The following is a 15662-nucleotide window of genomic DNA, read 5'->3' as shown; positions in this document are numbered from 1 at the left end:
AGATGATAAATTAAGTCGATAAGCCAGATGACTAAGGCTACAGGATTGGCTGTAAAGCTGACAACTGAAACATGAAGCCTTTAGGTTTAAGTAAAACGCCTCGATCGCCCCCACCCCCTTCCCACCCCAATTCATCCTAAGGACACCGTGGCGGGACTATTAGAAGGGGTCTATAAATACTGAAAATGAATAAACTAAGACATATCGGATGTCCTTGTTTTAAAGCGTCACGGAAGCAGAAATAGTTCCATCGTGTAAAAAATTCTTATAGAATGTTTTTTGTAGGTTTAACACACACACACACACACACACACACACACACACACACACACACACACACATTACAGACGAAATTTAATAGTACAAAGGATATATTGAATGACAGGGTAAATCTATTTCAGCTTTAGATCTAGGCATTACCAGTGTCTAATTCGAAATTACCATGTACTGATTTTTGGAAAAATTAAAACAGATATTCTCTACCTAAATGGCAGTGAACATGTAACAATGCTTCGTTCAATAAACTTGATGACATAAAATCTATTTTAGGTGAATAGCATCAAGGGAGCAGATCTGTCTGTGGGGAGGAAAGTGTTCTTCTTTGCTTTCGAATATGTCATACTTGTTTGACTCCCTATGGTTTTCTACTCTTTTATTTTATTATTGCAGAAGCGTTGTTTGCGCCGTGTTGCGGCCGTAAAAAGTCTCCCCGCACCTTTCAATCAGAGCTGTTATATTTCAATCTCTTCAGATCGTTCAGCACGACATTTATGTTATGTTAGTGTACTGTTAAATTTTTCAGCTTACACATTTCGGCTTGGTTGGTACCAATACTCCCGCTTTAAAAGCTTTGTTATTGTTTAATCACCCCTTGGATATGGTGCCTGCTTTTTAATTTTGTCTTTTGGCAGTTTCTTTGATGTACAGGTTCCATAACCGCAGATCCCCTCTCTGAATTCCAGTTGTTTAATTCTGTCTATAATTTTCTCGTTTTAGGGCAAACGCCGCTGTTCATTGAATTGCACTCTGTGCATAATTGAAAGTTCCATGTACACCGCCACATGAATACACTTACAGATGTTTCTAAATTGTGTTCTTGTACTTATTACATGTGTAAATGTTGAGTTGCTCCACTCGGGGCTAGCGAGCGTGGACGGTAGCTTGCATCACAACTACTGTCCATAAACAGGATCAATCAAACCGAGACTGCAACATTTTTGTTTATGTCGTTTTGTGGTTTTCCATCTTTTTTATTCCATCCGTACATAAACCTTAATGTATACCCTGGCAATCACCACTTACTATTAAACAAAACTTAATTGATGAGTGGACTTCGCTCCACAGCGCAGTACATATTTTGACGTGCAATTCTTGAATGAGTTGATTGAAATAGCTGCTGTCGAAAATATTTTACCCTTTTTCGAAACACACAGGCATTTGTCATAAAATCTGAAAATTAAATATTTTATTCACATGTACTATGATATTAGCATGTTTACAACTATGTTTTATTCATTGACTATTCTATTGCAACATCGCTTGGTTCATTAAATGCAATGAATTATCCTGTGCTTAAGTAAAATTTCTGTATTTTGTATTTTGTATTTGATTAAAATGACTTTATTTTGGTGATTCAACGGGTTTGACTAAAATGCACAACACATGCAATGATGTTGTAATTAAATTGATTTAACATTTGAATATTGCCTTAATCTGAGTGTCTGAATGAGTGTAGACTGGATTTTCGACGAAAAGGTCAAACATCTCTAAAACATTCATGTAATTTATTTATTTTGTTGGGTTTAATGTCGCACCGACACAATTAGGTCATATGGCGACATTCCAGCTTTGATGGTGGAGGAAAACCCCAGGTGCCCCTCCGTGCACTATTTCATCTCGAGCGGGCAACTGGGTAGAACCACCGACCTTCCGTAAGCCAGATGGATGGCTTCCTCACATGAAGAATTCAACGCTCCGAGTGAGGCTCGAATCTACATCGATGAGGGGCAAGTGATTTGAAGTCAGCGACCTAAACAACTCGCCCACGGAGGCCCCTCATTCAGGTAAAAACATTATTATTAATAGTACATTTTGTATTAACTTAATATAAATCTTTCTGATACATTTAATCGAACACGCCACCGCGAACAGGAAAGTTAAACAAGTGCTTTAAATAATATTTGTTGCCGAGAGATAATTGTCTCGTGATTGATCGCTGTATGCTAATGGCAGTGAATGTCCTTTATCAAGTTGGTAAATATGAAAAAGACATTTTCCGACTGCGAATATATAGTTCGCCCACTTAATAGCTCAATAGGGAGAGTGCAGATCTAAAGATCACAGGGTTGTGAGTTCAATCCTCGGGTACGGCGAAAGTTTTCCATGACTATTTAATAAGAGACATTGTGTCTGAAATCGTTTGTCCTCCACCTCTGATTCATATATATGTGGGGAAGTTGGCAGTGACTGGCGGACAACAGGCTACTGTTCCTGTGATATGCAGGCTCCATAACCTCAGATCCCCTTTCTAAATTCCAATCCGTTTAGTTCTGCTCATTGTTTTCTCGTTTAGGGCAAAGCCATTATTTCAACTGGGGACCAAACGCCGCTTTTCATGGAATTACATGCAAGTGTATCATTGAAGGTTCCATGTGCACCGCCGTATGAACACATGTGCGGATGTCTAAATTATTTTTGTACTTGTAGCATGTGTAAATGTTGAGTTCTGCTCAACCCGGGGCTAGAGGGCGTGGACGGTAGCGTGCATTTCCACTACCGTCCATCAACAGGCTCAATCAAACCGAGCCTGCAACATTTTCGTTTTTGTCGTGTAGAGCGACCTGTGGAGTTTTCACCTTTTCTATTTTTGTACTGGTACAGAATCTAACTGATATACATTGAAAAACGGCGTTAAACCCAAACCGAACAAACAAAGCGACTGCGAATATTAATGATTTGTTTTGATATTGTTGGGTTTTAATAAAATGTACAAGAACATTCATTGAAAGTAACAAACAAAAATATTAGCAAAAACGGTATATACAAGAGAGGTAATGAAATATTCAACACTCCTCACGCTCCCTGGCACCGGCTTAGGTCACACCGACACAATTTTAGTTATAGGTATTTCCAGATTTTGCTAATGGTGGAGGATCCTAGGTATCGGGATGTGATTCATTTCATATACGGACGGTGACCTTCACACAACCTCGCCAGCTTTATGGCTTCCTTTCATGAAAGGAACAATTTTCGAGCAGCGAGGGACATGTTAAAGTCTCTTTATAAAAATCGCTTTACCTGTGATTCATATGCCGTCATGTATTATGAAAATAATGATGCATGGTAATTACAAGAACACACCTTAAATTTCAGTGAAAAAAAAAAAATTATAAGAAGACTTTTTGGAAGCATAACATGCAAACAAGCAAAAATAATGGCAGACTCGGTTTGATCGACCCAGTTCAAAATGTGCAACACTCCTTTGAAACGCTTATTTTTGCACTGTAAAAGCATAACGAGTTTTCTATGCCTTGACATGCTAGCATTGTCATCTGAAAAGTAAATACCACATGGGTTGCAAGACAATTAACTCATCTTTTATATTTTACTAAGCCTGACAGGAGATCAATATCATTTCCTGAATTAAACAAGCTACATTCATTACCCTTTCATATTGAATAAAAGCACAGCGTTGTAATAATATCTAATGCGATCGTTAGGGAAATTTCAGTCGGAAATGTTCATTAATTTTCTAAGTATTGTTTATTTAATCCCTTACATTTGCATTGATTATCCTCACGACGTCAAGCACTCTCTTACACTTCCGGAACTCCACAAAATACGACTTACGTTAAACTTTAATTATTTGGTTTATCAGAATTGTTGAAACACTCCATGGGTGGATTGGAATACAGAATCCAAGTTTCTTCCTTTATTTGTCTGTTTTGTCCTTTTAATATCTTATTTTACTTGATCTATTTATTTTTTATTTACACATTTATGTAAGGATTTGATTTGGAAATGCTGCATGTTTGAAACGTGGCACCTATTCCTACTGGGTCTGTATCCTTGAAATTAAATTTTAAGAGTATTTTTATTGTCAAAAAATATCTATTTTAAACCAAAATCATTATTATAGTATGCCTTTTCCAACGCCACCTTTACATTTAAATGCATGTTAAATATAGTAAATTATGGCCCTGATACCTTTTCTGAATAGAAGAAATTGGGGTTTACATAATTATGCATTTGCTAGTTTGATATTTATTCAGTTTATAGAACTAGTGATTTCTCCGAATAACTAATTAGTGTGTAATATAAAAATGATTGAATCGGTTTCCCTAGCTCTTTAAAGGTGCACAGATGTAAGATATTTTGGTGAAACAACTGATATTTTATATAAGCACGGCGGCTCAACACAAGTGCGAACAGCACAGATATTACAAGTAATATCGGTGCACTGCAACACAAGTATTTGTTGCTCTGTTGCAATGAAAATAATGCTCCTGTATTAAGACTCTCAACTAAACTTTGAGAGGATTCGCTGTCAAATAGGTTACTAATATAGGTAGTTGAGCTTAATGACCGTTTCTATTAGCTTATCCTATGCTCTTTCCAACGACACCTTTTACATTAAAATGCACACTTGCGTTCGTGGGCCACATCATGTTAAATATAGCAATTTATGGCCCTGGTACGTTTTCTGAAGAGAAGAGATTGGTGTTTACATATGCATTTTCATTCAATTTGTTATTTATTATGTTTATAGAACTAGTGATATCTCCGAATAACTAATTGCTGTTTAACATAAAACATTCCTAGCTCTTTAAAGGTGCACAGGTTGAAATATTTTGGAGAAAAAGTGATATTTTATATAAGCGCGGCTCAACCTAAGTGAGAACAGCACAGAATATTACAAGCCTTAGTAATATAGGTGCATTGCAACACAAGTATTTGTTGCTCTGTTTCAATGAAAATAACGCTCCTGTATTAAGACTCTCAACTAAACTTTGAGAGGATTCGCTGTCAAATCGGTAAGGTAGTTGAGCTTGATGACCGTTTCTATTTAGACAAGTTCCTCCACCATTTACATACATGTAATTACAATCATCAATTTACAAACCTGATTATGAGAGAGTTATACTCATAAGGCTGTCCTTGTATTTTACTTTTGGCCAGCTACAAATCAAAGGTATCTCCGTTTAGCTTATCCTACGCTCTTTCCAACGACACCTTTTCCATTAAAATGCACACTTGCGTTCGTGGTCCACATCATGTTAAATATTGCAAATTATGGCCCTGGTACGTTTTTCTGAAGAGAAGAGATGCATTTACATTCAATTTGTTATTTATTATGTTTATAGAACTATAGATTTCTACTAATAGCTAATTGCTATGTGATACAAAAATGATTGAGTCAGTTGTCCTAACTTCTAAAAGGTGCTCAGATATAAGTTATTTAGGTGAAACAATTTTTTTCATATACATAAACACGCATCTACGCAAATGAGAACAGCATAGGATATTACAAATCTTACATATATTGATGCATTGGTTGCTTTATTGCATTGAAAATAACGATTCTGTATTAAGACTCTAAACTAAAACTTGAGGGGATTCGTTGCCATATCGGTTATGTAGTTAGGGCTGGATGACGGTTTCAGTTTAGACAAATGCCTCCATCATTAGTAAAATTAGTCCGTTTATTGAACAAAAATTTATTAGTTACGGGACAGCATTACAAACCTTAGAAAAATATTATTCTATTTATACTTCAGTTCGTTCTAAAACTTAAAATAACTGTTTATCGAGAGTATTTCGGCTTTATTTTGCAAGATCCAAGTATGAATTATACATCATTTCGGAGGTGGTAATATCTTTTTGAATTTTTAAAACATCTTCAATACTCTAAATTGTATGGTCAAAACTGTATTTTCCCATTGAAAATCGGATAAACACAATTTTGAAATAGAATTGTCACATTTTTACATGGAAATGTTGCTTTTATCCTGAAAGTTTTATCACATTCCATTCTCCTCACAGTCCTCCTCTGATATAACCCTTCGGGCGTATATTGCCCAATCGGCTTCAGGTATCTTCAAGTGACTCAATTTTTCGAAACATTAGCGGACCATTGAACTATAACCGTAGAGTTCAGTGACTTGTCGGCAATGACTTGGTGTTTATGGGCCGCTCTTACTTCACTCATTTAACAAGAGCATTTAATCATGGCTAGGAGTCGAGTTCATGTATTACTTACCATATAGTACCTTTTTCCATAGTTACTAACATTAATTGAGCAACAGCCGTCTTGCAATATGTCCTTCTCAAATGGAATCGCACATCGACATGAAATTTAAGTAATGCAGCCAAATAGTTGAAAGGAATTAAAAATCCCTGAATGAACTGCGCCCAATTTTGGACTTGAACTGGAGTCGCTTAAATAAATGTCCAGTGTGTTAACCTCTCGGCCACAATAGATATTCTATAATATAATAATATACATGTAGTTTGTGCGAACAAATGTCAAGTTTATATTTTATACTTATAATTGGTGCTATTATCCAATTGTCAAATTTTCAAAATATAAAGGATGCGAGGTTTTACTATTCTAGGGACCCGAAGTGGTCTAAAGGAAAACACACCTTGCTTTATACATAAAAAATAAATTCAAATGCCTGAGATCGTGGGTTCGGATCTCACTTGTGTAAAAATAAAACATGCAATTTTTTGTTACAATCATTTTTAGCTCGACTATTCATAGAATAGTAGAGTTATTGGACTCGCCCATGCGTCGGCGTCCGCGTCGGCGTCTGCGTCGGCGTCCGCGTCCGCGTCCCGATTTGGTTAAGTTTTTGTATGTAAGCTGGTATCTCAGCACCCACTTGTGGGAATGAATTGAAACTTCACACACTTATTCACTGTGATAAACTGACTTACATTGCACAGGTTCCATAACTCTATTTTGCTTTTTTACAAAATTATGCCCCTTTTTTGACTTAGAAATTTTTGGTTAATGTTTTGTATGTAAGCTGGTATCTCAGCAACCACTTGTGGGAATGGATTGAAACTTCACACACTTATTCACTGTGATAAACTGACTTACATTGGACAGGTTCCATAACTCTATTTTGCTTTTTTACAAAATTATGCCCCTTTTTCGACTTAGAATTTTTTGGTTAAGGTTTTGTATGTAAGCTGGTATCTCAGTACTCACTAATTGGAATGGATTGAAACTTCACACACTTGTTCACTGTCATGATCTCACATACACAAAGCAGGTTCCATAACTCTATTTTGTTTTTTTACAAAATTATGCCCCTTTTTCGACTTAGAATTTTTTGGTTAAGGTTTTGTATGTAAGCTGGTATCTCAGTATCCACTAATGGGAAAGGATTGAAACTTCACACACTTGTTCACTGTCATGATATGACATGCAGTGCAAAGGGTCAATAACTCAACTTTGCATTTTACAAAATTATGCCCCTTTTTAAACCTAGGAGTTTTGGGTTAAATTCTTATATGTAAGCTGGTATCTCAGTACCCACTAATGGGAATGGATTGAAACTTCACACACTTGTCCACTGTCATGAGCTGATAAGCACTATGTAGGTTCCATAACCCTATTTTGCTTTTTTTAAATTATGCCTCTTTTTACACTTTCGTATTCATTCAGTCGACAAGGCTGTTGAATAGTCGAGCGTTGCTGTCCTCCGACAGCTCTTGTTTAATTCATTATTGCCTATAATTAAGCATTAATTCCAGCGAATAACTGAAAGAAAATTAAGTTTTTAAACTGTCCCTTTAACATAAGAATGAATAACTTCATGACGTCGTCACACCAAAATCACATCGTTGCAATATGCTATGCTGTTATGTTTCTCTGCATGGCTGTCGGACGTTAATTGTCAGTGTTCTTTGTATGTTTGTGTCGCTTCTGTAAAAGGATAATTCTGCAAACAATTATATAGTTGAAAATGATGTTTAACACTATATTAAAGTATATAACATGTACTAACGGACGAACAAATATGGCCATAGGTCTGAGTAGTATTAATCGTTTTATTCAGTATTAGTGTATAATGTTTTCCAATTGTGCTTTAGAGCATTTAATTATGGCTTGGAGACAAGTACTTCTGTATAGCTACAAGCATTACATGAGCAACAGCCGTCATGAATTAACGGAATTGCATTACTTTTACTCCATTTTTGCTTTTTGAATAAACGCGAGTAACAGCTCAGTAGGGGCAAATGTATAATTAATTTTGGGCAATGCAGCCAAATGATTAAACGGAAAAAAGAGAAAATTACGACAATTGTGCCTTTACTATTATTTCAAAAATCAGATTTGTTTTGAAAAATCAGTTAAAATTTGAAGGTTTCCAATACCCGAAATGTCAAAAATATTTTCTTTTCTTTTCAGATATTGTTTTCAATAAAAACATAAATTTAAGACAACAACAATAACTATAGTTCTATTAACAATAAAGCTTAGAATTTATTTCATTTATAAACTGAACGTTTATTGCAATTTAAGAGCAAAAGTAAATCTTTTCTCTTTAAATCTGTATTTGAAAAACAAAATATATATAACGTCATTGCACTATAGATCTGTCTTGGAAAAAGTTCAAAAACAGTGAACTATTTTACGCTTGCACAGACTGAACAAGACATGAAATAACCTTAAGTGGACCAATGATTGATGATCCAGTGCTAATGGCACTAGTCCATTTGATTTCTAAGTAGTGTAACTAGTTAATCATTATGACTCTTTGAGAAAAAAACCTATGTGCGTCAGACAAGGCTATATATTACATTGCTCTGTTATCAAACATTTCGTATCTTCTATTACAGAAAACATATCCCCGATGGTACCACTCGACATTTGTTTACATACAAACTAGGTATGCAATCAATACAGTGCACATTGATATATACAAGAATGTATGACAAATGTGTGATGTAATACATGCATAGAGATATGTCATACAGAGATAATTTATACTCGTATGTGGTGGTGGTGTTAGTGGAGGGGGAGGGGTAATGTTCGTAGATTTCGTGGTGGCGTCAGTTTATAAAATTAAATCCCAGCAAACAAACTCCCAATTCTTTTCATCACGAAAAAATAGCACAAAGAAATAGACGTTTGTGTCAAAACTACGAAATTGTATACCCGCGAAATTACAGGATTTCACAGTAGACAATCTTTTTGTTTTTGATTACTAGTATCGTTACGTTGATTAAATTGAAAAAATCGTATACTATTCTTCGTACCGTAGCAGACGTTCGCACTTTCTAAAGGGACTGACCTCCAGGATGTACGACAACAAAGAATAAAGAAAATTTAAAGATTATCAGGAAATTATTGCTATTTCGAAAGAAGAACTCGTAGATTATATGCTATGAAAAAAACACGAAAATAAGTTGTTTTAATTACTTTTTCGGATCAAAACTGAAAAGCGTTTGTCATGGGGTACCGAAGCTAAACTGCCTTAGTTATAAAACTTTACATAAATGGTAGTTAAGTTCGAATTCCTCCGTGGTGTATTTGTCAAGACAGTATGATTTTTTCTTTTGCCGAGGCAGCCTAGCAGTTCTTTTCTTTTGCCGAGGCGGCCTAGCAGTTTTTTAAAATAGTTTAGAAACAAAAACTAATGTTCTAAAGTTTATAATTTGATTAACTTGAAGACTTGAACAATCATCATTTACTGGCATTGGAGCATTTGTCTTTGTTTTACCCATTTCATGTTATTTTGTAATAAGGTACATATGCACATTATTTTATACTATTTGTACATTTGACAAGCTTAAATACTATATTGGACAAGCCGGTAGGTGGATTGAACCAATTTTAGAATATCTCAAAAGTATTTCTTAAAAAGATAATTATAGCGATGCATAATATTTCTATATAATTTTTTGTATAATAGCTTGGTGTATATATAGATATAAAGCAAAATTAATTTAACCCGCCCGCTTAGCTCAGTAGGTAGAGCGTCGGTCTACGGATCGTGGGGTCGCGAGTTCGATCCTCGGGCGGGGCGTGTGTTCTCCGTGACTATGAGGACAATAGGTAATGAGCTGGAAAAGCGGGTCAAAATTGGCTTGAAGAGAGGAAACACAACGCTCTATCAGATATTAAAACAGATGTAAGCAAAAGCAAAATCAATATGTCCGTCGTATAATTGGTAAGTTGAAAATTGGTGTTTTGAAAGGAGCACAGTGCCGCACTGAACCTATTTCAGGCTTCAGGAAAGACCCGTCAAGAGATATGACACAATGTACGCTTAGTTCTAAATACAGGACCTACGTGGCCGGGTGATTTTAAAAGATCCCTGTCTTTGAATCACTTGCTCCACTGCTGTGGGTTCGAACTCAACAAAAACAAATCATGTAATCAGGAAACCATTCAGTATAAGGAGTTTTTGGCAGTGATTTTTTCCGTTGGGTTTGATGCCAGTCTCACACAAGTGTAGATTAGGTTACGACTTTCCAGCTTTCCGTGGCAAAGGAAGACCCCATGTGCACATCCGGGCATCTTTCAAGCAGGGGCAAGTAATTCAATGCCGGTGACCGTAACCACTCGGTCAGGGAGGACCCTTCCTCGCCAGTGAAAGAGGAACTTGTCCAGGCATTGTCATGGTGAAACACTGAACGTTCTCGAGCCCTGATTTGATTTCCTTAAGATTAAGTGCCATACTGAAAATAAGTATTTAGTGTTTTCTTTTATATACTGAAACCCGGAAAAGCAGAATTATCTGATTCAGAATAAAAAATCATCCATTTATGCGCTTAAAATAAGATCAACACTACGTATGTGAGTATTACTGACTCAGTCAGTTCTATTTTGTTAGCGCTGCAGTTTGTCTTTTGTACCGGAAATGAAAGCTGCGTTTTCAATAAACTGAGGAAATTGCTAATATTACTGTCAGTAAAGCTAGACAAATGTTCGAACAGGAGCGACTTTGTCTTTAATTACTGTCAGCTAGACAGAACGGTCAAACTGAAATTACTTCACCATCCAATATCGTAAATCTATAGGCAAGTATCCACTGATAGATTAATCAATGAGCTGACGTTATGACGTTACACTTGTTTTTGGATAGATTTAAATGAAGTATTTAAAAGTATACCTGCATGCTTCCTGTTAAATAACTTGTGATATTGCTTTATAGATTTCCATCCATGTCAAAAAGATTAATTTTGATAAAGCCGATGAAGTACATAAAGCAGCGTACCCGTAATGACAATCGTTAATTTCCGTGAACGATTACGTAATCCCTGTATGCAATAATTCTCTGGTTGTTTTTTCTGTTATGTCCGAAGGATGCTGAAATAGCAGACGAGAAAACGTAAGCGCGCGCAAATCGCAGACTTTTTATGGGTCCATAACCTTGAATGCCTTACAGTGGTAATATCGACCATTCTTCGCAGCCAAACTAAATTCAGTAGTAATTCTTGAATTGATCTTAATGTCTTTATGCATGCATAATACTGTCTATAAGTACTTTTGGAAGAAGAATGATAATAGCAGACTCAGACTGACTGAGCTTGTTTGTGAAATGTAATGAAACATGTTTGGTATGTGAAGAAACGTAAGATGTGGCAAAGCTTTCGAACCGGCAGTGACTGAGTTCACCACCAGTGAAAACGGTTATTTGTACACAAAACCCAAACAGGAACGGTCTAAATTCAGATTCAAGCAAGGGAGACTATCCATATCGTCCATTTTACAATAGGCACTATACGAATAAAAAAAATTGTTCTTTGTTTCATGTAAGATCCAGCTACATCAGATCAATTTTGTTACAGTTTATAGATTTTCACTCCATCGTAGACCTATTTTTCACATGAAATCCATACATTTGCTTCCTTTTTTTTGATTTAACGTCGCACCGAAACATGATAGGTCATATGGCGACTTTCCAGCTTTAATGGCGGAGGAAGACACCAGGTGCCCCTCCGTGCATTATTTCATCACGAGCGGGCACCTGGGTAGAACCACCGACCTTCCGTAAGCCAACTGGATTGCTTCCTCAAATGAGGAATTCAACGCCCCGAGTGAGTCTCAACCCACATCGATGAGGGACAAGTGATTTACATTTGCTTCTAGAAAACGAAAAGAAAAAGTGGTGTTGAATCGTATGCAGTGAAATGCAAGTCAACTGAAGCCAGGTACCCTATTCTTGCCACATTTCAAAAAGCGTCCGCAGAATAAACAACTCGAAAACATGCAAATACATTGTATATGCATGAAAAGTGTCTTATTTTATGTAAAATACATTCCACGAGTGATATAATGCCCTTTTCGTCCCCGGTTTACGCGCAAATGCGAGAAAAATCGGATCTATTTTTTAGGAACGTTTTTCGACTACACCACGGAACACATTTTTCACCGAATTACTGCTATATAACCACAAGTTGTACGGCACGATTAAAAATGCTCTGCATATATAAAACGATGAAAATGCAAAGAAACTGTATTTATTAAAATTTACATGCAAATTAGGTATCAAAAATCATTCATATTGAAATGCAGAGATGCACAATATAGAGTCTAGTTCAATAGGCGTCACCCTGCTAACAATAATTGACACATTTCCAGCCTTTGCAAATGAAATGGTGGTAATATCTGACTTCTGAGATAACTTGTCAACAGCATTCACAAAAAAGAAAGAAAAAAAAGCAAAGACAAATATCAAACAGGGAATGCCACGTATCAAAACACAGCCATCACAAAACGAAACCCACAGCACGTAGACGTGCACACCACTCACAAACACACACATTCGCGCACAGGACAAAACAGATAAAGAAAGGAACACAGTGGGGCACCGCTTTGGAACGGTCAGTGGCAAAAACACCACTGGGGAGCTTAAACCGGTTTATGGTGCGCAGTTTAGTTGGTCATTACTCTTCAACAACATTCTCAGACAAAACAGATGTATGGAACATGGGCACCGACGAACTCGTGCATACCGGGGGTAACCAAGTGGTAGACATCTGGTTTGCGAGAATGATTGACAACAGTTATCTAAGAAAACATTTTGGAAATTAGATACGCGAATCCCTTCAATCAAAGGAGAATAGTATTAACCAAGCGTAACCGTTAAAAACACCTCTTATGATTTTCCTAGATAATGAGTCCTGGACAAAAAAAAACATTTAAATTTAGCAACGGCGGAAATGTATGTTGGAAAATGAAGATTCTCTCTAGTTATATCGTATCACAAGGCCATGAAACTTGCTTCGCTTTAACACATCTTACTTCAGGGTACACTGATATATCTTCCTATTTTATTCAGTGGCACTTCAGAAACGAAACCAGATGAAATAAAATATCAAGATGTTCGTTTGATAAACATTTATAAAGAGCACCTATCGGAAAACGGAAATCATCATTACATATTCAAAAACGTGTGTGCAGAAGTCTGATATATTTACCATATGTAAAGCGTTGCTCATTTTTACAAAAAAATGGTGTTTATAAGTATACAGTGCAACCAAACTTACATCGTATTTTTCAAAGTACTATGTTTTACCTACCTTTGGTTTTGTGTGTTTCATTTTATACGATCAAAACTGTTCTTTTCGCAGACAGTTTTATTATACTTTGGTGATATAGCACAAGGGACGTAACTTCATAAGAATATTTGCATTAACTATTACTGAACTAGCTCCCTTATATAACGGATATGACAATCACAGAAACCCTGCGGCTGGACATATAGCCGTCGTGTTGACTACCCGTCGTGAGTTGAACTTTATTTTCATATTTGGAACTCTTTATATTTATAGTTACCAAATAACCCACAAAATTCGATTTAAATGCTTCTCTTAAAATGTCCAGAATTTGCCGATGGTATTTAAAAAATTTCATTTATATAATGAACGTTTATACTTATGGTGTGACAAAAACTTTAATCACAGTGTCCCGAATATTAAGCAAAATTTTTAGTTTTTGTCCAAATTGAGACTTTCATTTTGCCCTAACCACTGAATCTATTTTGCATCGGATCGCCTCAAATTGTATTTCACATATTTAATACAAGTACCGGTATATAATTTCATGTCAAATGACCAACAAAAATTGAAATAATAGCTGCATGGTATTACTTAGCCTTGTAATGTCGTATGCGGTTGTAAAAATTCACATTTTTGTCCAAGTTGAGAGTATGATCTCTACCTTTTACCACTGAAAGATATTACTAAAGATAATAGGTAAGGGTATATTTCTCGGAAGCACAGAGCACCAAAAACACAGCCCCAGAGCCACGCATTTACATAGTAGGCCCACAACAAAAAGAAGCTGTAATGGAAACATATTTCAGACGAGTTGCTTCAAACTTCCACCAAGTACATATTAATTTATGCTAAAATGCTAAATATTGATGGAGGGGAAGGAAATGGTAAGGAGCGAAATGGGGTCGGGGGTAGGAGTGGTGGGAATCAGAAGAAGAAAGTTGAACAAGGACGAATATACAAGGGAATGCCATGTTCTTTAAAAGCAGTCGCACTACAACGTAAACCACAATAGCGCAGACACTCATGTACCAAAGATAAACACACAACTACGATGTAATGTCGTGTGCGGTTCTCACTTGCGTTGAGCCGTACATGGATGTGTTCTGTCGCAGCTGAAACCAACTAGAGTTGAATGTATTTGATAGACCATGTATGCTAATTTTTACTATGTAAACATTTTTTGTCCAATTCAGACCGTCAGCTTGTCATAACCGCTGAATTGATTCGGCTGACAATCCCTTCAAATTATAGTTAACATTCTAAATACACATTATATTATATATTTTTATGTCAATTGTGCAATAGATATTTTAAATCTTGTACTATTTTTATAAAGCCTTGTAATATCATGTGTGATTGTCTCTTGCGGTCAGACGTATATGCATTGGTTATTTGCAAGCTGAAATAATTCAACCAGCTCCCAATGCCTCTTATTGGCCGTACGACAGCTGAAACAATGCAACCAGCACCGAGTACCTTTCATAGTTCATGTATACTAACTCTTGCCTTGTAATATTTCAAATTCTTGTCCAAGCTGAGACTTTCATCCTCTCCAAACAGCTTAACCAGTTCAGAAGGGAATCCCATCAAATTGTAGGTAACATGCTTTAAACAAAGACATATATGTATAAACTTTTGCTATGTAAAATTTCAATATATATGTTCAAATTGAGACAGTCATTTTGCCGTAACATCTGAACCCTTTTGGTACCGATTCCACTCAAAATGTTCTATCCTTGTTTTGTACACAAATATAGTTTTATTGCAAAACAAGTAACAAACACTTATATCACATTGGCCCGATATTGCTAAGGCTTGTAACATCATGTGGGATTCTCAATTGTGTTGAGCCTTTAACAGTTGTATTCTGTAACTGCTGAAACAATTCAACGAGCCTCTAATACATTCTTAGTCCATGTATACTAATTTTTGCAATGTAAATTTTCAATTACTTCAAACCTGTCTATAAAGCCCACCCTTAGGAGAGCCAAAATATAGTCTTCATTGGGAGGTGGTCTTTACGCACAGATTAAAACACACTGTAAATGTTAAAATGGGAAATAGCACATGTGGTCTTTAGAGCCAGGTGGCTTTGTTCAGAAGAGGTCTTTAACACAGGTTTGACTGTACTGTCAATA

Source organism: Mercenaria mercenaria, chromosome 16 (assembly GCF_021730395.1).
Source record: "Mercenaria mercenaria strain notata chromosome 16, MADL_Memer_1, whole genome shotgun sequence".
In the NCBI taxonomy this organism is placed as follows: domain Eukaryota; kingdom Metazoa; phylum Mollusca; class Bivalvia; order Venerida; family Veneridae; genus Mercenaria; species Mercenaria mercenaria.
Note: the sequence above shows the minus strand (reverse complement) of the source record.